The following is a 26954-nucleotide window of genomic DNA, read 5'->3' on the forward strand; positions in this document are numbered from 1 at the left end:
GGCTGAAATGCGGTCAGGGGTGTCATAAACTCTGTCTTGACATTACTCATATAGGAACAAAAATATCCGATCCTTTCTACATAATCACAGGGGTGTTCATTTTGTTTTTTTAACAAGTGTGCCCAGTTGGGTGAATTTGCTAGGTAAGATTGGCATCCTGTAAAGGAAAAGACTTAGAAAAGAATTTTCTTCCCAAAAATAAAAATAAATAACAATAATACAGTTCTCGCATAAATTAGGTTCAATGTTCAATCAAACAATTTATCATTCTTATTCACATAATAACATGCTCACAAGTAATCCAAAAACATGATTAAACATCACAACCTAAATATTAATGCATACAAGAACATGGTTATTTCTAACTTATATGCCCAAATTTCTTTCCTACCCAATCTCACCAACATGCTTTTCCAAAGCTATTAACACATAATACTTACCTTAATCCTTGCTTTCCTGCAAAATGAACAAGCTAAAAATATTTTTGACTCCTTTATAATTAAAATTTTCGAGTTTAAATAAGAAAGAAGGTAAAATTTTCGGACTTCCCAAACAAATTCGAACCTTCCCTCTAAAAAAAAAAAATTCGGACCACCTAAATAAAAAAAAAATTTCGGCCCCTTTTTTTTAAAAAAATCGGACCAAATAAATAAATAAAAATTTGATTTTAAATTAAACCAATAACTATTTAATCTTCCCAAAATAAAATAATTAGAATAAAATAAAAATTAGTTCTCTGAAAGTTTTACCAATAAATAATTACGTGGCCAAGTTTACAATTAAAACACTTTAAAACACTTTTTAGCTTTAGTGGTAATAAAATCTCAACCTAAGCGCTCTAATACCACTTTGCAACACCCTAGAAATTCCTTATTTTTTTAAATACCTGTTTCGCCCTGTTTAAAACTTTAAATAGGAATATCTAAGACATTACCGCCACCGTGATAACGGCTAAGGCAACAGACACACAGCGGAAGACTAATTTCAAAACATTTCAAACCAAGTCAACATTTTGAAAATCAAACAACGAAAGTAAAGTCAAACCAAAGTCAAACGAAGCAAAATAAAGTCAACCTACAACTTGGAACCATTGTAGGCCCTTATTTAAACAAAACCGAAATTCAAAACCCTTTTTGTTAGTCACATGAAATAAATAAAGTCATAAATAATTAAAGCAATAACACGTTCATATACTTACACAAACTAGCTTGATTCCCTCACTACTAAAATTCGGGAAATTTAACGACAATTTTTTTACGACAGCTATCAAAACTGTCGTAATTTTTAATTCTACGACGGTTTTAGTGGCTTCCGTTATATTACGACGGTTTTTATAAACTGTCGTTGATTTACGACGATTTTTGACAATAAAACTGTCGTAATAGACATTAAAAATATTTATAAAAAATTAAATATTTACGACAGCTGTAAACTGTCGCAAATTATGGCGGTTTTCAAAAACCGTCGTAATTTGCGACAGTTTATTGCAGTCGCAAAGTTGTTTTTTTTTTTAAAAAAAAAGTAAGGGTATTTAACACGGAGTACCCAACAAGCCCACAAACCCTAATCTATTTTCGCCGTTTTTCTCCTCTCTCTTGGTTTCTCAATTTCTTTCTCCTCTTGTCTTCCTCTTTCTCGGTTTCTATCACTTCTCCTCCTCATTCAGAGTTTCTTATTTCTCTCTCCTTTTCTCTTAGTTTCTTTATTCCTCTCTTCTCTTAGTTTCTTTCACCCTACTCTCTGTGTTACTCACTCCTCTTTCTTCATGCTTGAATTTCTTGGTCGAGGTGGTTTGATTTTTGAGGTCTAATTTCGTGATGTTGGAGTTCATTTGGTCAAATTCGACCATAAAAATTCCAGATCTAGAGTTTTTATGGTCGAATTTCACCATGAAAACCCAAAGATAAGGAAATTTCAAAGGTATGTTATTTTTTTTGTATTTTTTGTTTTAATTATTTTGTTTTTTGTTTATTTTCTGATTTTTTGGGTCTAAAGATTTCTGTTTTATTTGATGAATTTTATTGTTTTATCCTGGTTGTTTGTGTTTATTTCCATTAATTTAAATTTAAATTTGATTTTTAGGGGTGAATTTCCTTTAAATGGTTATTATTGTTTATGTGTTTAATTTCTTTTACATTTGTTCGATTTTCCATGAATAATTTGTGGGTTTTTTTTGTTTGATTTTTTTTGCCTTTTTTGGTCAAATTTTGTACTATTTTCATTGTTGTTTCAATATATTTTGTTCAATTTTTTTGCAGGGTTTTGATTAAAAATAATTTTTATTTTGTATTTCTTGTTTGATGTTTTCATTTATCTTTGTTTATTATGTTGGGTTTTTTTTTTTTGTTAGATGTTTGTTTGTTCGGTTTATGTTTAGATCTGAATATTCCTTTTTTTTTAAAGTTGAAGGGGTGTCAGTGGTGGTGGGAAGGGCGAGTTGGTACGTGACGGTGGTGTGAAAGGTTGCAGTGGGTGGGGGTTAGAGGCAGGAAGCACTGGGTAAGGGGGAGCAGGGGAAGGGCGTCTTTTTTTTTTTTTTTTTTTTTTGCGAGTGTTTTTAGCGACGGCCAGCCGTCGCTAAAACCTTTATTTACGACAGTTTTTTTTTTTCTGTCGTAACTTTGCGGCGGTTTATTTCTGTCGTAGATTACTTACAACGACAAAATACAAAATTGTCGCTGATATTAGTAAAATCGTCGTAAAAAATCTTTACGACAGTCAAACTGTCATAAAAATGAAATTTTGCGACAACGCTGACTGCGGCAAACCAATTGCGATAATTGACTGTCGTAACTACTTTTTGCGACGATTTTTGCTATTTTTGCGACAGATTTTGGCTGTCTCAAAATAGCTTATTTTTTGTAGTGGCTCTTCACTCATACCCATTCATGAAAATGCTTCATCACCTGAAAAGCTTATCTCTACTTGTTTCCACTACTCTCCAGTAAAATGGGTCATCATAGGGCCAAGGTAAAGACAAGGACAACAAACATACAAAACACACAATCAGCAAAGCTGAGTACATAAGCATAATTAACACACTAACATATAATTTCCTATCAACACACAACTTACCTTGTTGCACCTATGTTTCAAGCATACAACATTCAATAAAAGTTCTCACTAGACACTACATAATTTATTTAATTTTGACTACGCATCGAACGGGTTTCCCCTCAACCTCCCCCAAATTTATAAGGCAAAATGGTAAAATCCTTAGAATTCTCAAAGTTCTAAAGTGCCAAAATGAAGTCAACCCTCTTCCATATAAATCCCGAATTTAAAAGGGCAAAATGGTAAAATCATCTTTCCCGCCCAAGAATTAGAATAGTTACTTTAAAAAAAGTTTAACCTAGAAGTTGAACAGTTAAAAAACCGATTTCGTTATTTCAGGCGGAGAAGGATACAGACACTTGTGGGGAATAGTTTCAAGCGTTAATTCCCTAGCTTGAACCCCACTGTGATCATACATTAAAGTACGGTGGCGTCCAAAAGGGAAGAAGATAGAGCAAAAGAGTCGCCAACAAGTTTTAGGAATTCTAAGGATTAACATGCAATCAATAGGATTATCTAAACATGTTTATCTATGTTGGTTGAATATTAATGCACAAACAAATCTATTATTGGCGATCACTTGAATTATAATCAAATTAACCCTAAACAAGATTATTAATATCTTATTAAGCGTGATTACAAGTACCAATTCCCTTTAAACATGCATAAAAGGCGTGATCAAGCAATAACAATAAATATGTATATCAAGCAACATAATAACCATAATAATAATTATAATCTTCAAAACAATAATTATCAAAATAACAATCATATTAATCATAATAATAATTATAGCAATAATAAAATTATAATCATAAATCATGTTAAAGCATAATAAAAATAGCAAGATCCTATGCATGATACTAACAAGATTAATAACAAACCCTAGCATGTCACTAAGCAATAAAAATCAAATCTTTAACCCTAACATGATACTAACAATCATAAATATTAGGAAGAATATAGAAGGCATCGTAACAATCATATTTAATATTAAATTTACCCTAGACATGATACTAGGAATATCATAATAACAATTTAAACATGATTTCTACATCATAACATCAATAAAAACCATTAAAGTACTTACTTTGATGCCTCGTACCTCTTTCTAATAACAAAATACACACGTTAGTAACTTCAAGGAAAATAAGAAACAAATAATTAAATTAAATAATCGAAAGAGAGATTTGGGACCAAACTCTTAGAAATTAAACCTTTCACGTCTAGGGCGAAGGCAACTTCGAATATGGCTAGGTGTTTCTAGATCTTGCGAATGCGGAATTTTGTATTTTGAAAAACTAGTTTAGAAAAAGGGAGAGAGAGAAAGAGATGGATTAGAAGAGAATGCGAGAATAGATGATTGCGAATGAAAACTGGTTGTATGTGAATGTAGATGAATGTTGATGAGAATTGGTGAATGAAAACGGAGTTTTTACGACGTTATTTATAGAGAAAATCAGCCAAAAAGTTAAAATTATTAAAACAGAGTCCTGGCGCACAGAAAAACGAACCAGTGCCAACACTAGCGCCAGGCACCAAGGCTGGCGCCAGGCGCTACAGCTGGTGTTTGGCGCTGATTTCAGAATTTCACGCGTTTTCTAAAATCAGATAAATATTGCCGTACAGGAGGATAAAATTGTATTTTCCTAAAAAATGCTCTTTGATTTTAATTAAAACTCTAAAAAGTAAAAAAAATTCAATTTATCAATGCTAATTGAATTAGGAATGATAAATCATATTAGGCCCTCCCCTAGATCATTTGGCCGCATATAAGGATTAAACCGGGCCCAGTTTGGTAAATTGGCCATAACTTCCTCAATATTCATCGGAATTGGGCTTATAATATATCGTTGGAAAGCTCTTGTCAAGCCCCATCCAACTACACTACTATTGGACCCATAACATGGACCAACCAAACTGGATTGGTTGTTTTCTTAAAATAAGTTTTCAAAAACAGAGAGAAGAGAAAAGAAATAAAACTATCCGGAACACTAAACTTTCCACACTTTCACTTCATTCGATTATGATTCGACGTGAAAGGTACTCATCACCGGGTTTGGTTTTGGGGAGACACAAATGGGTGTCTACAACACTCTAACGACGTGTCAAAATAGACGGTTAGGTTAGTGGAATTCGAACCGCAATCCCCAAATTTAGGGTGACAGGTGTCCTATCTCAATACCAGTCTACAAGACCTGTCGGCCTAATTTCATGACTCAAAAGTCCACTAAAGGAATTCAGGGGGACCAAACAAGGCGTTCAACCCAAAGGACGGACGACTTGTCTGCTTACTATAAAAAATGCTTAAACGCCTGTGAACTCGGACATATCCGGACGAGTAGAAGATCAGAGAAGGCGGCTCATAAGGTACGAGTCACCCCCTTTGAGGGGAAATTGTTTAGGGTACGGTAAAAATTACACCCACAGGTGGATAATCCAATAGTGACACGTGGCCCAATCAAAGGGCGATATGTGCCCCTATAGGAAGATGACACGTGTAAAACCCTAAAATGTACCTGAAAAAAGAGAGTAAAGGGCCTCTTTACATCAAGAGGGCCAAATCCCTAGAAAGTCGCAAAATAGCGCCCCTCTTAGGACACATGCTAGCACTTGATTGCGCTACCAATTAGAACACGAAATTCTAGGGCATTAACCCTAAAGAGGCACAATTCCCACCCTTATAAATACCCCAATTATTTATGATGGGAAGGGTGGATTGTGACATAACATAAAAAAAGAGCATTAAGAGCTCCATCTTCTCTCTACTTTCTCTCTCTAGATTTTGCGTTTCTGATCACTATCTTGATTGTCGGAGGCGGATATTATGGTAAACAGAATATTCGTTGTTTTTGCAGGTGTTAAGACCGTTTGGTCGAGCACGTGACCAATATCCCGAGAGAATCCAAAAAACCTCGAAACAAGATGTGTTGTCACATAGCCACCACTATCAGCAGCCATTCTTATTTCAACTGAAAATAAACCTTGCTTTAAAAAATATATATTAGACCACTTATGCAACCTATCAAAATACAATTTGCAATAGTTCATAAAAAAAGTACGAGTAAAAAACTATTTACATTCATAACAAGTGACAGAGCTAAATTTATTGAAATGAGGACAATTGACTCCATAATTTTTTTTTAAAAAAACAACTTATCTTTAACCCTTATATACATGAAAAAGAAATTATTGTTTACCGTGAATAGTTGTTGAGTAATTAGGTTTTGATGTTTGTAAACTAATGATGATTATCTATCTAATGTGTTTGTTAAGCTGTGCATAGAAATAACAAGTTATACTTGGAACAGGATACAATGAACCTGAGCAGTCACATATATATATATATATAAGGAACCTGAGCAATATATGATAAGCAATAGAGAAACAAGAACAATGATGAGTGTTGTGGTTGATAAACATGATGATGGCTAAAGAACCATGAAGGTAACTATGTAAATAGGTGTTTGCATATGTTAGCTTCATAAGGTAAGTACACTATGCATACATGAGTTGTATATGTGTAGGAGTATTTACATAAGCTTTAAGTTTAATTAGTTCTCTCACTTGAAGTTTGTTTATGACAAACAAACTTCAATCTAATGTTTCTCTTAAGTGTTTATGTGAAGACAGGAACTGACTTAGGTGAAGTCAATGGGTTGGAACATAGAAAACTTCAAGAGGAACAAGAGAGAATGAATGAACCTAAAGCAGGTTCTCCCATGAGAACCAAACCACAAAGGAACCTGAAGGTATTCTCTAACAAGATCCAGAAGGAACTTTTGGCAGGCTTTCCCACGAAAGCCGGAGCATGTTCCCTAACAGGTTCATGAAGAGTTCCATGTTCCCTAACAGGTACATGAAGAGTTCCCTAACAGGAACTTAGTTCTCTAACAAGAACTATCTAAGTTCCCTAACAGGAACTTGCCCCGAGATATAGAATACATCAATATTACAAGATTCCAGAACAAGTGTTTCAAAGAAACAACATGAAGACGGAGAAATCGAAGTATGTCGCTCTAGGATTCATGTAAGTATGTTGGACATAAAAGTCAGTCTGGAACAAGTCTAAAGAACCAAGGTGAACTCATGATAGTCAATGAAATTAGAGTTACTGACTTGTCAGGAACTCAGAGACTGTCAGAGTTCCAGAACCTAATCGGAACTTAGGTCTGCACGTCGTTAAAGGTCGCAGGAAGAATTTAATGATATAAATATTTACTTAATACGTGCATATCTTTTAGGTATTTGGTTTTACATTATAAAAATATTTATTTTCTAATAAATCCCTTTTGGAAAAAGATAAGTTATTTTTGGAAAATATTTTCAGTAAAATAAGTTTTAAATAAAATCTAATTTTATGGCAAGTACATCTTTTGTTGAAAGATATGGTAAATATATCTTTTTGTAAAAAGATATGGTAAGTATATGTTTTATAAAAAGATATGGCAAGTATATCTTTTGTAAAAAGATATGGTAAGTATATCTTTTGTTAAAAGATATATTAGTATATTTGGAAAATATAAGATTTAGATAAAATCTGATTTTATGGTAAATATATCTTATTATTATTGATAGAATATATTCTTAACAAAAGATATATTTTTGGAAAACTTATTTTTGGAAAATATCTTTTATTTCTATCTTTTAATAAAACTTATCTTTTACGAAAAGAATAATTTGGGTGTACTATAAATATGATCATATGTATTCATTCAAAGTTGAGGCTGATGAAGCTTAGTGGTCGTGCTTAATGGTTTCATCCTTCACCACGGAGCTAAGTCAAACCTCCAGGCCGAAGTTCCAGTCAAGTTCCAGTTACAGTTCGTCCAGTAAGTTCCAGACAGATCTTGAAGTGTCCAGTATATTAGTTTTATCTCTTTATTCATTGATATGTATTTAGAGTTATTCTTTGAGAGCTTGTAATTGGGAAAAAAGGGTTTTGAGTGTTTTATGTATTGGGGTGTGAGAGTTCGTGAGGATTCTCGTTATAATTGTAAGAGTGCAATGTGTAAGCTTCTAGGTGAAGCTGTGAGTCTTGTACTTAGGTGGTACAAGTATTTAGTGCTTTGGCAGTACGTGTAGTACTTTGGTGGTACGAGTGAATCTAAGCGTGGTACTTAGATTGGGTAGGTTAGGGTCCTATCAAGTAGCAAGTCCAGTGAGGAACTTGTGAAATAAAGGTCCGTGTCTAATAGGTTGTAACTTGGTGCTTGCCCTATTATAGTGAAATTGTTTGTGTTTGAAATCCCAAAGGTAGGGTCGAGGTTTTACTTCCAGTTGGGCCCTGGATGGTTTCCTCGTAAAATCCTCTTTGCATTGTCTAAGTTCCTAACAGCAATCAGTTTTATATTCCGCGAAAAGTAGGCACTAGGAACATACTACAATTCACCCCCCCCCCCTCTTGTAGTATTTCATCCGAATTAACAATTGGTATCAGAGCTACACATGCATGAGTTGGAACTTAACATCTAAAACACCAAAATGTGCATCAAAAACTCGACAAGAAAAATGTTCACAATGGTATAGGAACTTGACTTACTAACCACCTGTTATGCAACAATTTTACCTTATGTGTTAGTCTCATAAGTCAAAGCTCTTCCATTGTAGGTTTATAGCAGGAAATATCTTGATTTGACAATCATCATCCCTTTGGAACCTCGCTGTCGAGATACTACGAGTTCCTTCCTACTATGTACCTTCAACTGTTCATGTTCCTATTGATCGATATTAGGTAGGAACATGCCCTTCCGGTCCTATTGACCATTGTATCTTGGGTAGAGGAACGTGTTGGTTTAATCTCAAGTTCTTCAAAACCTTGTCAAAGTTCCTCAAATATTCATTCTGAAGATATAACCTGAAAAATCAAAACCCAAGAGAATTCTTTTGTGCTTTCAAAAGGTTAGTAGGTTAGTCAAGAGAGATAGATAAAACCTAAAGCATAAAAGTATTAAAACATAAAGTTCCGGTAAAAATACTCCCTTTTGGATGTCGTTCCATAAACGAAATTATGGATCTCCAACACGTAGACAAAGATAATCATCTTAACTCATCATCCTTCATAAGAGTCTGTTACAGGAATTTATGCTTGGTTCCAAAGAACTTTGAACAATAGGAACTTGACTGGAACTTGCATAAGAAGCTGAACAGGAACTTGTAAACTAACTCCTATAGCACCTTGATATAGAAGCTTTGTTATTCCTATATCCTAAATCTATTTTATCAATTCAAGTTCATCAAGTTCCAACTAGTTAAGCACCAAGTTCCTAATGGAACAAACTTTTATGCACCGATTTATCTCAATGGACAAACCTACAAAACAATCATTAACAACCAGCACCAAACTAGAAGAGAAGTTAGTTTGTCGTGATATATGTTATAAGCTTCAAAACAACTTCTCTTTTACATCCATTCACTAATAACCTTCATAGAAATGGGGAATTGAATTTTAATAGGAATTTGTGAAGGATCAATATATACCAAAAGCACATGACCAATAATTATAGAGAAATGTATAGGTGACTTACACACTTTTTCATATTGTCGCTTCACCTACTACAAACCTCTTATAAAGGCTCTCTAGTGAGAGGAACTTGCACAAAATTCCTTATATACAAACAACCAAAGTATCACCATTATTAATAGGTTGTCTCCACTCACATAGCCTGCAAAATCATTCACCTTTGGCTTTGGTTACCCAATATATATTGGGTACCTTCTTGTTATAATAGTCGTCAATAATCCATAATTAAAACAACTACGATTAAGCCAATTATCTTTACTAACAATAAACATCATGTGTTTACATAATAAATATTCAGAATAATAAAAACACATGTTAAGGTCATTCTTTGGCAAATATTCAAAATATTCGTTTATTACCTCGCCTAAAGAATTAAGTTTCCATTCAAGGGTAGTCCAGGTTCCTAAAGACCAAATATGCATAATTCTAAACAATAAGTTCCTTAAACTATTTCCAGTAAACAGATTCTTTATTAATAAATCAATTTATAAATCTGAAAAAATGATTTTTAAATACACTCAAATCAGATTTGAGGTTACACAAAATTGATTTAAAAACATTAATAATAAAATCAACAATTTAACTAAAAATACCGCAAGGAACTCGCACACATAATAACATGCATATAACAAAGAATTCAAAGATGAAACACTTACCTCAAAGATGTTGATCTTTGAATTACTTCTGCTTGACAAGAAGATTTTGGTCTTAATGTGGAGTTGGGAACATTCTCGGGCTGAGTTCCAATTGCTGCATTTCTCGTAGATATACATCCTAGCCTGGAACTTGCTCCTCAGGGTTACCCGGTTTTATCTAGAGCATTGGCTCTGATACCAATTGTTAATTCGGATGAAATACTACAAGAGGGGGGGTGAATTGTAGTATGTTCCTAGTGCCTACTTTTCGCGGAATATAAAACTGATTGTTGTTAGGAACTTAGACAATGCAAAGCGGATTTTACGAGGAAACCATCCAGGGCCCAACTGGAAGTAAAACCTCGACCCTACCTTAGGGATTTCAAACACAAACAATTTCACTATAATAGGGCAAGCACCAAGTTACAACCTATTAGACACAGACCTTTATTTCACAAGTTCCTCACTGGACTTGCTACTTGATAGGACCCTAACCAACCCAATCTAAGTACCACGCTTAGATTCACTCGTACCACCAAAGTACTACACGTACTGCCAAAGCACTAAATACTTGTACCACCTAAGTACAAGACTCACAGCTTCACCTAGAAGCTTACACATTGCACTCTTACAATTATAACGAGAATCCTCACGAACTCTCACACCCCAATACATAAAACACTCAAAACCCTTTTTCCCAATTACAAGCTCTCAAAGAATAACTCTAAATACATATCAATGAATAAAGAGATAAAACTAATATACTGGACACTTCAAGATCTGTCTGGAACTTACTGGACGAACTGTAACTGGAACCTGACTGGAACTTCGGCCTGGAGGTTTGACTTAGCTTCGTGGTGAAGGATGAAACCATTAAGCACGACCACTAAGCTTCATCAGCCTCAACTTTGAATGAATACATATGAGCATGTTTATAGTACACCCAAATTATTCTTTTCGTAAAAGATAAGTTTTATTAAAAGATAGAAATAAAAGATATTTTCCAAAAATAAGTTTTCCAAAAATATATCTTTTGTTAAGAATATATTCTATCAATAATAATAAGATATATTTACCATAAAATCAGATTTTATCTAAATCTTATATTTTCCAAATATACTAATATATCTTTTAACAAAAGATATACTTACCATATCTTTTTACAAAAGATATACTTGCCATATCTTTTTATAAAACATATACTTACCATATCTTTTTACGAAAAGATATATTTACCATATCTTTCAACAAAAGATGTACTTGCCATAAAATTAGATTTTATTTAAAACTTATTTTACTGAAAATATTTTCCAAAAATAACTTATCTTTTTCCAAAAGGGATTTATTAGAAAATAAATATTTTTATTCAGTAAAACCAAATCCCTAAAAGATATGCACGTATTAAGTAAATATTTATATCATTAAATTCTTCCTGCGACCTTTAACGACGTGCAGACCTAAGTTCCGATTAGGTTCTGGAACTCTGACAGTCTCTGAGTTCCTGACAAGTCAGTAACTCTAATTTCATTGACTATCATGAGTTCACCTTGGTTCTTTAGACTTGTTCCAGACTGACTTTTATGTCCAACATACTTACATGAATCCTAGAGCGACATACTTTGATTTCTCCGTCTTCATGTTGTTTCTTTGAAACACTTGTTCTGGAATCTTGTAATATTGATGTATTCTATATCTCGGGGCAAGTTCCTGTTAGGGAACTTAGATAGTTCTTGTTAGAGAACTAAGTTCCTGTTAGGGAACTCTTCATGTACCTGTTAGGGAACATGGAACTCTTCATGAACCTGTTAGGGAACATGCTCCGGCTTTCGTGGGAAAGCCTGCCGAAAGTTCCTTCTGGATCTTGTTAGAGAATACCTTCAGGTTCCTTCGTGGTTTGGTTCTCATGGGAGAACCTGCTTTAGGTTCATTCATTCTCTCTTGATCCTCTTGAAGTCTTCTATGTTCCAACCCATTGACTTCACTTAAGTCAGTTCCTGTCTTCACATAAACACTTAAGAGAAACATTAGATTGAAGTTTGTTTGTCATAAACAAACTTCAAGTGAGAGAACTAATTAAACTTAATGCTTATGTAAATACTCCTACACATATACAACTCATGTATGCATAGTGTACTTACCTTATGAAGCTAACATATGCAAACACTTATTTACATAGTTATCTTCATGGTTCTTTAGCCATTATCATGTTTATCAACCATAACACTCATCATTGTTCTTGTTTCTCTATTGCTTATCATATATTGCTCAGGTTCCTATATATATATATATATATATATATATATATATATATGTGACTGCTCAGGTTCCTTGTATCCTGTTCCAAGTATAACTTGTTCTTTCTATGCATAACTTAACAAACACATTAGATAGATAATCATCATTAATTTACAATCATCAAAACCTAATTACTCAACAACTATTCACGGTGAACAATAATTTCTTTTTCATGTATATAAGGGTTAAAGATAAGTTGTTTTTTTTAAAAAAAAAAATTATGGAGTCAATTGTCCTCATTTCAATAAATTTAGCTCTGTCACTTGTTATGAATGTAAATAGTTTTTTACTCGTACTTTTTTATGAACTATTGCAAATTGTATTTTGATAGGTTACATAAGTGGTCTAATATATATTTTTTAAAGCAAGGTTTATTTTCAGTTGAAATAAGAATGGAAAAGTGTGTAAGTCACCTATACATTTCTCTATAATTATTGGTCATGTGCTTTTGGTATATATTGATCCTTCACAAATTCCTATTAAAATTCAATTCCCCATTTCTATGAAGGTTATTAGTGAATGGATGTAAAAGAGAAGTTGTTTTGAAGCTTATAACATGTATCACGACAAACTAACTTCTCTTCTAGTTTGGTGCTGGTTGTTAATGATTGTTTTGTAGGTTTGTCCATTGAGATAAATCGGTGCATAAAAGTTTGTTCCGTTAGGAACTTGGTGCTTAACTAGTTGGAACTTGATGAACTTAAATTGATAAAATAGATTTAAGATATAGGAATAACAAAGCTTCTATATCTAGGTGCTATAGGAGTTAGTTTACAAGTTCCTGTTCAGCTTCTTATGCAAGTTCCAGTCAAGTTCCTATTGTTCAAAGTTCTTTGGAACCAAGCATAAATTCCTGTAACAGACTCTTATGAAGGATGATGAGTTAAGATGATTATCTTTGTCTACGTGTTGGAGATCCATAATTTCGTTTATGGAACGACATCCAAAAGGGAGTATTTTTACCGGAACTTTATGTTTTAATACTTTTATGCTTTAGGTTTTATCTATCTCTCTTGACTAACCTACTAACCTTTTGAAAGCACAAAAGAATTCTCTTGGGTTTTGATTTTTCAGGTTATATCTTCAGAATGAATATTTGAGGAACTTTGACAAGGTTTTGAAGAACTTGAGATTAAACCAACACGTTCCTCTACCCAAGATACAATGGTCAATAAGACCGGAAGGGCATGTTCCTACCTAATATCGATCAATAGGAACATGAACAGTTGAAGGTACATAGTAGGAAGGAACTCGTAGTATCTCGACAGCGAGGTTCCAAAGGGATGATGATTGTCAAATCAAGATATTTCCTGCTATAAACCTACAATGGAAGAGCTTTGACTTATGAGACTAACACATAAGGTAAAATTGTTGCATAACAGGTGGTTAGTAAGTCAAGTTCCTATACCATTGTGAACATTTTTCTTGTCGAGTTTTTGATGCACATTTTGGTGTTTTAGATGTTAAGTTCCAACTCATGCATGTTAATTAACAATTCTATGCTTCAAACTGTAAACATGTTAATCTTTTTATGCTTGATAAACCTAGTAGGAACTTGATAATAGGTATATGTACACGTAAGTTCCAAACAGGTAAAAACTGAGAAGCATGAGGATTAAAACATGTTATATTCTCTTTCAACATCAGGTAGATGGTAAGCAACACTAATCCGTTAGATCTTAGTGATATGGATTTGTTTATCATGTGATATTTAGAGACTAATTGAAAGATATGTCTTGTTTATAAGTAATGAACGCAAATGGACACTTGGTTACTTTTCTTAATAGAAGTAATGATGAACTGTATGTTGAAAGTCTTTTCTATCACAGGGTTTGTTGCTAAATGTTCATTATTTATGAAGTTATGGATCTAACAATGGAACCTAGTTCCAGTCATGTTTGATGTTTGTAGTAGGAACACAAGATTGACAACAAGTTTCCAACTTTGAATCATGAAAGACATGAAGAGAACAAAGTTATATGCTAATGGTCTTTGCAGGTTCTTTGGAATAGTTTTCAATGTCTCTTACTACATCATCAACACTGAAGCAATAGATCTTTGATTAACAAGACACCCTATGTTCCACTTAGGGATGTTTGATGATAGAAGTGCCAAGGCGATTACCCATAAACGCCTAGATCAGTAAAACAAAAAGAGTTTACACTATCATGTTTGATGTGCAAAAAAAAGTGAACATATTTTGAGACTAACAGGTTTGTTCTCATCAAGCAGGTTATAAAAGTTGAACTCACAAATTCTTGTAGAACTAACTGAGTTCCTAATAAAGAAATATGTCACTAAGGATAACAACAAGGTCTAGCTACACATGTTGAGGAACTTTTAGATGTTAAGTTCCAACTCATGCAGCAAAGTTCAATGAACTCAATACAAGAAAGCAAGTTCCGACAAAGTTCCAGAACTGAGATAATATTTGTTCCGACCAGCAAAATCTCAACAAACTATGGAGCTACAGTGTCTTATATGCATATGTAACTAAGACCGAGCCTCAAGATATTGAAGCATTTGAGGATGGAGCTTGAAGGTTAGATGTGTAACAAGAACTCAATGAGCTTAAAAGGAAGAAGGTGTTTGTTACATCCTGAACCTATTCTAGAACAACTAAAAAGGGTCGGAGATTAAAAAGGGTGTTCTGGAAAAAGTTTGTTGAGTAAAGCACGTGATTGGAACAAGGCCATGTTGGTTCTTATAGGAAACAACCAATACAAAGGTATGTATTGTTTTTCAGGAACTTGTTGCTCATATAGCTAGACTTGAAGGTAATTGAATATTATTTTATCTTGCTGTTTATATGGGATTAGAGTTGTACCACATGGATGTCATGGATGTCTTTTGTATAACTTTCAGTTATAGATGTCTATGTGGAACATACTCTAGGATAGATTGTTATCCAAGTTCCTTCTTGAAAATTGAGCTTTAAAATTGTCAATTTTTGTTTTCAAGATGGACTAAGGTATTAGTTGTACTTATTTACATTGATTATATTTTTTGGTACAACTAACGAGCATTGTGCATTGGTTTTTTGATGATTCTATGATGAGAAAATATATTTGTAAGCATTAACCATTGACAATGGAACTTGAGTTAGAAGTGGAAGTTCATATTAGATTTGAGATCATCAAGGAACAAAACAACCACTTCAAGAACTCCAAGGTAAGCCATCATATCAACCAAAGTTTTAAAAGTTATATTTTTACTGGTTTAAGACTACATAAGATATAAGTTCCTGTTCACATGACGGCATTAGATGAATTGAATTGATATATTTTTGGTATGAATGCAATATGTGACTTTATGGATTGATTAACTTATGGTTCTGTCTTAACTTGTCATATTCTTGCTTATTGCTTAATGGAACAAGACTTGATGAAACATAACATGAGTATAAAGTATTTTTCCCTTAAGTTATGTCAAGATTGGGTTCCTATGCATGTTAAACTTAAAGTAAAGAATGTACGCTTATTGTTTATGTGTCACACTTAATTCTTATGTTGTAAAAGACATACTCACTTGCCTAAGAGTATTAGAGGTCTCATAATAGAACTATGAGTGCTGTCAAACACGAAGTTCCTAAGTTGCCAAAGGAAAAAATGGAAGAAACTTTGATGGAACAAGACAGGTAAGTTCCTAGACCATTTGTACCTCACTTGTTTAAATTTCAGAGGGAACTAACCTATATTTTAGCCAACTTTCAAGCATCCACACCATATTTCTTCGAATGCAACGTTATTCTACAACTTTTAGTTGAGTGTCCGTGTTGCGCTATACTTATTTCATATTTTCATATATTCAAAGATTCTATCGACCCTATTTCCTTATCTTTTCATATAGCCATACTTCTTATTCTTAATTCCCATGTGATCTAAGTTTGTTCATAATCTTTTTATGGATCAATGAAACGTGAAGAATGGTGATTACATGTTGAGGGGGAAGTTGAAGAAAAAGAAAAGAAGTAAGCACTTGAAAAGGAAGAAGAATGATAAGGAACTCAGGGGGAATAAGGTAGGAACCAAGAAATCAAAATGGTTAAAAGCTGGTTGTGGAACTCAAGTGTATGAGTAAGTATTATCTTCATTGATTTAAAATGTGTTATTCTAGGAAAGCATGCAAAATCTGTGTAATGACACCCTTTATTAAAAAAAAAAAAAAAAAAAAAAAAAAAAAAAAAAAAAGAAGAAGAAGAAGAATAAGGGTGATCCAATATTTAATTTCCTAGATATCTAAATATGAAGAATATTGACTATGTTGATGTCGTGTACTCGTATACTTGGTAAGCTAGCTAGTGAAGGAGCAACATTAAACGTTGAAGGAACTTGACTATGAAGCTGAAATCTGTTTAAGTTCCAGTAAGCAGAATGTTTCTCAAAGAAGTTGGTAGTTGAAGTAAGGGAACTTGGTTATCAATTAGCAAGATGAATATGTGTTGTGTTTAGTAGGAGGTTCAAGAGTATGAAATGAAGGACAAATGTGGTGAACCTTATCATCTCAAAAGGTCTAAACGAAGAGCACAAATTCCACTTCATGTTCCCTCTACTTATTTTGTTCCATATGCTTCTTTAAATATCCTTTGAGCTTGCGCTTTCATTTGCCTATTCATGCAATCCATTTCTAACTTTTTAGCTTTGATCTTTACTTGATTTTTAACTTCTTATTTGTCAAGTTCAATTAAGGGTTTTTGAAGTTGGGCCTTTGGATTGTGAGTTGGAAATTAGTGTGGAAATAGTATCCAGTTTGAAAAGTGAGTACCTTGAGGCTTTTAGGAACAACAAGTGTTTAACCATTATATATTTACTTATTATATGGTGGTAGGTGTGACATATGACTTTATGTGTGTGTAATTTACGGAAAACAAACTTGTGGAACAATACCCTTTTTGATAAAGACAAAAGGGGGAAGAATATGTATGATGCTTATGGTATGTAGTAGTTAAGTCTAAAGTTCTTACAACATGATCTTTGAAAGTATATATATATTGATAAGGATGTGTACTGCTAAGTTTCTAACTATGTGAAGTTCCTGTGTATGTTCCTAACTTGTTCTAAATGTTATTTCCTTGAAGAACTAAGGGGGAATAAATGTACAACGATTTATCCTTTAATGTGTGATAAGCATCATTAGTTTGTCATCATCAAAAAGGGGGAAATTGTTGAGTAATTAGGTTTTGATGTTTGTAAACTAATGATGATTATCTATCTAATGTGTTTGTTAAGTTGTGCATAGAAATAACAAGTTATACTTGGAACAGGATACAATGAACCTGAGCAGTCACATATATATATATATAAGGAACCTGAGCAATATATGATAAGCAATAGAGAAACAAGAACAATGATGAGTGTTGTGGTTGATAAACATGATGATGGCTAAAGAACCATGAAGGTAACTATGTAAATAGGTGTTTGCATATGTTAGCTTCATAAGGTAAGTACACTATGCATACATGAGTTGTATATGTGTAGGAGTATTTACATAAGCTTTAAGTTTAATTAGTTCTCTCACTTGAAGTTTGTTTATGACAAACAAACTTCAATCTAATGTTTCTCTTAAGTGTTTATGTGAAGACAGGAACAAACTTAGGTGAAGTCAATGGGTTGGAACATAGAAAACTTCAAGAGGAACAAGAGAGAATGAATGAACCTAAAGCAGGTTCTCGCATGAGAACCAAACCACGAAGGAACCTGAAGGTATTCTCTAACAAGATCCAGAAGGAACTTTTGGCAGGCTTTCCCACGAAAGCCGGAGCATGTTCCCTAACAGGTTCATGAAGAGTTCCATGTTCCCTAACAGGTACATGAAGAGTTCCCTAACAGGAACTTAGTTCTCTAACAAGAACTATCTAAGTTCCCTAACAGGAACTTGCCCCGAGATATAGAATACATCAATATTACAAGATTCCAGAACAAGTGTTTCAAAGAAACAACATGAAGACGGAGAAATCAAAGTATGTCGCTCTAGGATTCATGTAAGTATGTTGGACATAAAAGTCAGTCTGGAACAAGTCTAAAGAACCAAGGTGAACTCATGATAGTCAATGAAATTAAAGTTACTGATTTGTCAGGAACTCAGAGACTGTCAGAGTTCCAGAACCTAATCGGAACTTAGGTCTGCACATCGTTAAAGGTCGCAGGACGAATTTAATGATATAAATACTTACTTAATACGTGCATATCTTTTAGGGATTTGGTTTTACAGAATAAAAATATTTATTTTCTAATAAATCCCTTTTGGAAAAAGATAAGTTATTTTTGGAAAATATTTTCAGTAAAATAAGTTTTAAATAAAATCTAATTTTATGGAAAGTATATCTTTTGTTGAAAGATATGGTAAATATATCTTTTTGTAAAAAGATATGGTAAGTATATGTTTTATAAAAAGATATGGCAAGTATATCTTTTGTAAAAAGATATGGTAAGTATATCTTTTGTTAAAAGATATATTAGTATATTTGGAAAATATAAGATTTAGATAAAATCTGATTTTATGGTAAATATATCTTATTATTATTGATAGAATATATTCTTAACAAAAGATATATTTTTGGAAAACTTATTTTTGGAAAATATCTTTTATTTCTATCTTTTAATAAAACTTATCTTTTACAAAAAGAATAATTTGGGTGTACTATAAATATGCTCATATGTATTCATTCAAAGTTGAGGCTGATGAAGCTTAGTGGTCGTGCTTAATGGTTTCATCCTTCACCACGAAGCTAAGTCAAACCTCCAGGTCAAAGTTCCAGTCAGGTTCCAGTTACAGTTCGTCCAGTAAGTTCCAGACAGATCTTGAAGTGTCCAGTATATTAGTTTTATCTCTTTATTCATTGATATGTATTTAGAGTTATTCTTTGAGAGCTTGTAATTGGGAAAAAGGGGTTTGAGTGTTTTATGTATTGGGGTGTGAGAGTTCGTGAGGATTCTCGTTATAATTGTAAGAGTGCAATGTGTAAGCTTCTAGGTGAAGCTGTGAGTCTTGTACTTAGGTGGTACAAGTATTTAGTGCTTTCGCAGTACGTGTAGTACTTTGGTGGTACGAGTGAATCTAAGCGTGGTACTTAGATTGGGTTGGTTAGGGTCCTATCAAGTAGCAAGTCCAGTGAGGAACTTGTGAAATAAAGGTCCGTGTCTAATAGGTTGTAACTTGGTGCTTGCCCTATTATAGTGAAATTGTTTGTGTTTGAAATCCCAAAGGTAGGGTCGAGGTTTTACTTCCAGTTGGGCCCTGGATGGTTTCCTCGTAAAATCCTCTTTGCATTGTCTAAGTTCCTAACAACAATCAGTTTTATATTCCGCGAAAAGTAGGCACTAGGAACATACTACAATTCACCCCCCCCCCTCTTGTAGTATTTCATCCGAATTAACAATAGTGCTTTGTGGTGCTATTACAGCCTTGCCCCCAACATTAATGAATTGCTCATTCTGCCCCTTATTACTATTGGTTGATGCCTGCTGCTCTCCCACCGACTTACTTGTCCTCTACTCTCTCAACGACTTCCTCACCTTCTTCCCCCTCTGTCTTTTCATCTCAGAAGGAAAAAGGGGAAACAAAGAGAGAGAGAAACTTCAGCAATTCAAGACCAACGATCATCCCTTCGACGATGGTGCTTCGATTCTTCTCAGCATTTCGATTTTTCGAGTCTGAGGTTGTGGAAGACGATTTTTCGATCGTCATATTCATTAGGTTCGATCTTGTTTCTCTTTCTCGATTTAGTTTCAAATTTTTGGGCTTTACTTGTTCGATTGTCGTGGATTTTTTGCATATATGTTCCTATTGTCTTCGAATTTTTTGGGTTGAATCTTTGTGGGTGTATTTGTGCGAAATCGTTTTATTTTTAATGGGGTTTATTTGATCGATTTGTTTTCGATTTTTTGGGTTTATTTGGTTGATTGATTTTCGACTTTTTAAGGGTTATTTGTTCTATTTATTTTCGTTTTTTGTGTTGAATTTTAGTACCTTCTTCAATTGTGTGGTGGTTTTTTTTTGGGTTGAATTTGAGTGATTTATCTTTTTTTAGGTTGATTTTAAATATTGTTAGTAGCATTATTGTCTGATTTGTAACAGAATTGTTGATCTCTCGGTACAATTCTATCTCTCTTTTCTCTTTCTTGTTCAAATTGGTTCAATTTTTATCTAACCTTTAATATGAATGTTGACAGTTTTTTTTTGTTTATTTCTCCTCTTTTTTCCTTTTTTTCCCTTTCTTTTCTCATCCTCCAGTTTCTCTGTTTTCTTTCTAAAATAGGCGGAAAGAGTAAGACGGAGCAAGGTCTGGTGGATTCGAGTTTGAGGTATCACTATATGGTCGATTTGTTATTTATTTAATTTCTAGAATGTAATGATTTATTTATGATCTGTGTGATGTGAGTTGTGTGTTGTTGTTGATGTTTGTTTGTGTTTTGTGGAATTGATGGAATTTTAATTTGATTGATTGAGAAACAAGCTCAGTTGATGTTAGGCTTTTTTTTTTTGTCAAATCTGAAGTAATTTAGTAAATTGGTAAATAAATTGGTGAGGGTTATGAGCGGTAATTTTACACATTGATGAAGTGTTTTGTTGTTCAAGAATTTTAGGTAATGCTTAAATTAAGTTTTATTTGCACCAATATTTTTTAAATTTGGTTTGAAATTTATGTATTTTGTGTTCTTTTGTAAGAGTGATGTATGAGTAATTGTTTCATGAAGATTGGTTGGGCTTCATCGTTTCTTCCTTTAAGGTTGTGCTCATTTCCCTTTTTTTCGTTGTATTTCTTGTACCTTGATTATGAGCGGTGCTTTAATTTCTATATATGCAGAAATGGAGGATGAAAAATTATTTTAGAACTATGGGGTGGTTTCGATTCAATTTGGTAAAAAATTGTGATTAAATTCCCATGCATTTTAAAGTCAGAGTCTTATTTATTTATTTATCTATTTGATTAAGATCTTTCAGTATCTAATCGATTATTTTCTATATGAAGTTTGCTAGGATATCAGCTCCAACTATTGGAAAAGTCGAGAACCCTCATCGTTACCATCCTGGAAACAAAAAGCATTAATGTGAAAGATATGAGTTTAGTGTGATTATTACTAATTTATAATTGTAATAGGATTGAATTAATGATGCTTGAGTTAAATTAGATTTCTTGCTTATAGTCAATAGTATTGTTAAATAGTGGCATGTGTTTGAATATGGGTGAAAATTTTCTATTTATTTTATTACCTCTTGTTCCGCTGAGTTTGGGGTATTAGGTGGTTTGTATAGAGCAAGGTCGAGCGCGTCGTCGCCTAAGAGTACCCCGGTGGAGTATGAGGTTCTTATAGTGGAAAATACGGTGGTTGGTGAGGAGGGAAAGTCAGAACAACAAGGTAAAGGCGGTGGAAGACCGTGTTTTAAGAATGTTTTCGAGGTTGTGAGGAAAATTCAGGTGCAATATGAGAGGGCTGCCACTTCTGGGGGTGAGATTTCTAAGGTGTTGGAGGTAGGCTTACCAAGGTTAGGAGATTGCATTTTACATCAATTTGTTATGTTTGTGAGTTATTTTTGTTTCTTGATTGCTTAAACTGTTTGGTTTTTACCAGGGGATAGGATTATTTATTTATTTTAATTGGCATTTGTTGCTTGTGAAATAGTTTCTACAAAGATGCTCAATGTGATTAGTCCATCATTACCCTCTTCATTGAAAGACGAGGCTTCTCTAGACCTTTATGAAAATGTGCAATTGCAATCAGCTAATCTTTCAGCTACCTAGCAAAAATTGTATCTTTGGGAGAAGAAACTCTTTGATGAAGTCAAGGTATACACACTTTCACTATCACCAAATAGTTATTATTTGACTTAGTTTATGTTTTTAATACAATCATTCAAGATTTTGTTGGAAAATTTTATGATACTGTTGAAGCTTATAGTTGATCTGTTGTCTTTTATTTGTTGTTATGCTTAACGGTTATTCGAGAATCAGGATATGTTATATCCAATTTAGGGTTTTTTTATTAAAATAAAAAATATATTAAATTTGATTGTAATGCAAAAGGTTGTTTTAGTAATGGTAGAGGATGTCTTTTCGCTGTGAGTTGTGACTGTAGCTACAAGCCTACAATTCTAATTTTGCCACGCTGTTGTTAATTAGGTATCATGAAATGGTTAGATTGTGAAGAAAATATAGCCGGATAATATGGGTGGGTTGAGAGTTTGATTTGGGCAAGCAATTGTTTTGTACTGAGTTTGGTTTGCAAAGTAGACTTCCACAATTTCTAAATTAATGTTATTTTGCTGACTGTCCCTATACTTAGTATACTATAGTATACTTGGTCATGCACATAATTTTGGTAGCACAAATTTTTTTTCCCTGATTCAATGCATGATTAATTGTTGTGTGCAGATTTATTTCCTAATAATGCTTATGCATGACAAAGTCAATCAAGCTTCCGAAAAAGTTCTATTTTATTACATTTTCTTTCTTTGCGATTGTACCTATTTTTTGTGGTCTTTAATGTTTTTCTTACTCTATTGCTCTCTGGACTGATAAATATATCTGGTCTTATGTGTACACGAGCTTCAAATTTACACATTCATTTAGTGTTTGTAATTCTGTTTTAATGTTAATATCTGATATCATACATAGTTGTTGCTAGAGTAGAATCTCTTGGTTTCTGACCTATCGCTATGAGTCAAGAAAAGTCTATTGCATGGAGATTTTTCAGCTGTTTGTTCTATGCTTTCATGTTTCATTCTGGATTCATATATTATTTGTGTTTTGGTAGGGTGGGGTGTGGTAGGACTGTGGGAGAGAAAGGGGGGTGGGGGGGAGTGTGATTTACGCTCCTTTTCAATTTTAGTAATTCTTTCAGTTTGCCGAATCTGCTGCTATGTAATTTCATTGATGATGAGTAATTTAGTTCATCTCTGTACCCAATGGTCAATTCTTCATGTAGTCATACTTTCTGTGTACAGGCTGAAGAAAAAAATGAGGGTTTCACATGATATAAAGTTGGTAAAATTAAACCATTTGGTCGAAAAAGGTGTTGAACCCACCAAGATAGAATCAACAAGAAGCGTGGTGAGTAGTCTGTCCACAAAGATAAGAATTCCAATTCAAATAGTTGACGGGATCTTAGTTAAAATTAATAAGCTCGGAGATGAAGAGTTATGGCCTCAGTAGAATGAGTTAATCCTAGGGTGAGTGAATTTTATCAAGTTGTTCACTCTGTTGTTTGTTAGTCTTTTTGTATATTCACCATTCACCAATAAAGATAGTTCACTTCTGCGGCTTTAAGACTATTATGAGAAGGAATCATATAAATAAATAAATAATGCCAGAAGCCATTGGTAATATTCTGCTTGTAGACTCTAGACCACAAAAAAATATTGCATGTTCTTGGGCCAAAACTCCCCTCTCTTGTCAACAATCTCTTCATGAAAGGATGGGGCTTTGATCCTGGACCGTGCAATAAGTTCTTCCGTCCGCAGCTTAATTTTGTACTCATTGCTTTCTTACTGTGTGTTAAATTAGATTTTTCACTTAGAGTTAATAGTATTGTTAAATAGTGGCCTGTGTTTGAATATGGGTGAAAATTTTCTATTTATTTTATTACCTCTTATTCTGCTTTGTTTGGGGTATTATTCTAGAAAATAGGAATTATATATGTCAATGAATAAGTGAAATGTTGAAGTTTGAATCTATTTTATTGTTGTACTTGTAGGATTTTGGATAGGTTATATGCAAATGGCTTTTAAATCCTTTATGCAGTTGCTCGAATCTGTTAGTTAGCCCTGATACAACAACTAAGTTGTAGTAACTCTAAAGTTGTTGTAGTTCTCACTCGCTCGCCTTGCTTTGTTGAGTTCCAGGGGGAAAAGAGGAGAAGATCGAGAGGAAGACAATCTCAGAGAAGTTCTTAAGCACTCAGCTCAAATGCTTTTGGAGCTCCGAACCTCATAATAAGTATCAGTGAGTGACTCCTTATTAAGCTTTAAAGAAATATTTTACTGACTTACAAATTTCTAAACATTTAGGCTTTGGTACTATAAATAGATAAAAAAAAAACCAATTCTTAATTTTGTATGATATAGCCATCAAGCTTACACTCTCTTTTTTTGGCAGCTCTTGTTGCTTCTTCGTGTTTCTTCTACACATCCTATATGCCTTGTTCTTGAGTAGGCTTGGGATGAAGACATCATTGGCATTGCCGAGATGGCTTAGAATGCACTATAGTATCTATTTACAGCTGTTGTGAGGCTGCTATGTCATAACTTGTAAGTTGTAGTGTATACTAAATCTGATATGGTACTATATTAATATAACATATATAGTATTCATTGAAATTATATATGTTATGATGTATTTATAAATGTATATACATAGTTATTAGCATTTTGATTAATTATTGGGTGCAAGTTTTGGATAACGTCTTGTTGATTATTATGTTTGATTGAATATGATTGTTATAGTTAGGTTGTTGTAACAATGAAAATTTTCGATGTGTTATACTGTTATACAATTGATAAAATGGGAAAAAAATAAAATATTCTTGGATTATACCTAGCTCTTACCTCTAGATTTAATTGGGGGTAACTAATAATTTGTAGCACACTTATCATATATATTTTTTATTATCAAAAATTTAAGTTGCATATTTTGAGAGATACCTCTATCAAAAATGTCATATGTTGACATCAGACTAGACATTGAGTTAACTGAAGTGCTTTGTGGGAAGATGGGAAATGGTTGAGTTGATGGAAGTGCCTTTCATCCTCACCCCCAGTCATGAGCTTGGAAAAGGAAATGGAATTTGAAGGTACTGCAAATTAATGTGCTTTCATCATTCTGTGACCATTTGTTTACTGAATTTTGCCAGTTCTCATATGGTTACAATGATAATTGCAATAAAATGTATGAAATAACAATTATGATGCAATCCATTCCTTAATTAGACTCCCTATTTGCAGTAAAAAAAACAAGTTTGTGGTGAATGGTTCATCTTCCCTTCTAGATCAAGGATGAATATGTGCCATTGAGATAAATCATTGCGGGTTTAAACAGTCTAGAAGGAAACATGCTTGGTAGCTTATGTTTTGCTTTAGTCAATTGTAGTGGCATTGATTTCAGGAAGCTAAGCAATTTTAGAGAAATACAAATGTCAGATATCTGATCTCTTTTATACTTTTTCTCTTCAAATTAACCTTTAAACAAGAGCAGGGTTGTGGACAATTGGGTTGGAAGCGACTTTTAAAAGCAATGTTTGCTTATGTGTATAGTTCATGACTTGTAGACTGTCTTCTTTACTCACATTTTTTCAAACACTTTCAAATTATTATTTTGTTATGTACTTTTCTTTATATCGTACGATTCATTGTGAGGATTCAATTTAGCCAACCCCAAATCATTTTGGGACCAAGGCTTTGTTTTTGTATGTATGTATGTATATATGTATGTATGTATGTATGTATATTTTAGGTATGTTTTTCGACACATGTTGGACACTTTCATGGTAAGGTTAATATCTTTTTGGGTTTATGTTAACTGCCCAAATTTTCAGTATTTGGTATGTGAAGTGATGTAAGTTTAAGCACTGGACATATATGATTGTTTTCCAGTATAATCTCTTTCTTGTGGTGGAGATGAAACTGGCTTGCTGTTATTTACAAGTTCCAAGTCCATTAATCTGTGGCATAAACCATGTCTTCATGTATATATGATTATATGGTAATCTTGTAGGAGTGGAGCATGTGCTTAAAGGCGCCAATAAGACAAGGATACAACCATCAGTACTCTAGCAACTCTCGGATGGTAGATGAAGCTGGTGTGAGATGGTGATGGTGTTATATGTTGAGGTTATGGGATTTAATTTCATTTGTAGTATGAGTAGTATTTAATTTATAGTTTTAGATTGTAGAAATGAATAGAATTAGATACGTAAATGATGAAGTAATGCAAGAGCATATAAGTGAATATATGAGCATAATATATACTTGTATTCAACTTCAATATGTGTACTGTGATTGTAGTAGAGAAATTATATCTTTGTTCTTGAGGTTGAGCATCAAGTTTTTTTTTTTTTTTTTTTTTTTTTGAGAAAAGAGGTCAATATCAAGTTGATTAATACTACATTTAATACAAAAGAAAAAAAAAACACAAACTTATAAGGTATAATGAGATATTTTGCGTAGAAATTCAAGTTGATTGTAGTAGTTAGTAGAGAAATTATATCTTTGTTTACCTATTTGATTTAAAATCAACTAAGTTTTAAAAATTACAAGGTTTTGAATACTTTATGTAGAAATTCAAATTGATTACTTAATACTATATTTCAAACAAAAAAAAATCAACCTTAAGGTAGATAGATTCATGCTAGAGTCATAAGAAATAGAGAGACTTATAAGTTTTGAAGTCATAAAAAGGAGAAAGGAGAAGAAGGAGATAAAGACTAAGGCCCTGTTCTCTTCACCTTAAAAAA

General features: G+C 33.2%; 1 long non-coding RNA gene across 11 annotated transcripts; it reads left to right on the plus strand.

The window, feature by feature from the left end:
* The first annotated feature begins 19963 nt into the window (after positions 1-19963).
* LOC110702649 lies at positions 19964-26544 on the plus strand. 11 transcript variants are annotated; one of them, XR_002507520.1, is made up of 9 exons: positions 19968-20202; positions 20765-20810; positions 21175-21367; positions 21479-21993; positions 22131-22294; positions 23452-23676; positions 24349-24442; positions 24602-24753; positions 26216-26544. It is a non-coding gene; the product is annotated as an uncharacterized LOC110702649 (long non-coding RNA). The 11 variants fall into 11 exon arrangements; XR_002507521.1 differs by having other exon boundaries at positions 19970-20202; positions 21314-21367; XR_002507523.1 differs by having other exon boundaries at positions 19964-20202; positions 21175-21993; positions 24349-24448.
* Positions 26545-26954: the final 410 nt, after the last annotated feature.

Source organism: Chenopodium quinoa, unplaced genomic scaffold, assembly GCF_001683475.1.
Source record: "Chenopodium quinoa cultivar QQ74 unplaced genomic scaffold, ASM168347v1, whole genome shotgun sequence".
Classification (NCBI taxonomy): Eukaryota; Viridiplantae; Streptophyta; class Magnoliopsida; order Caryophyllales; family Amaranthaceae; genus Chenopodium; species Chenopodium quinoa.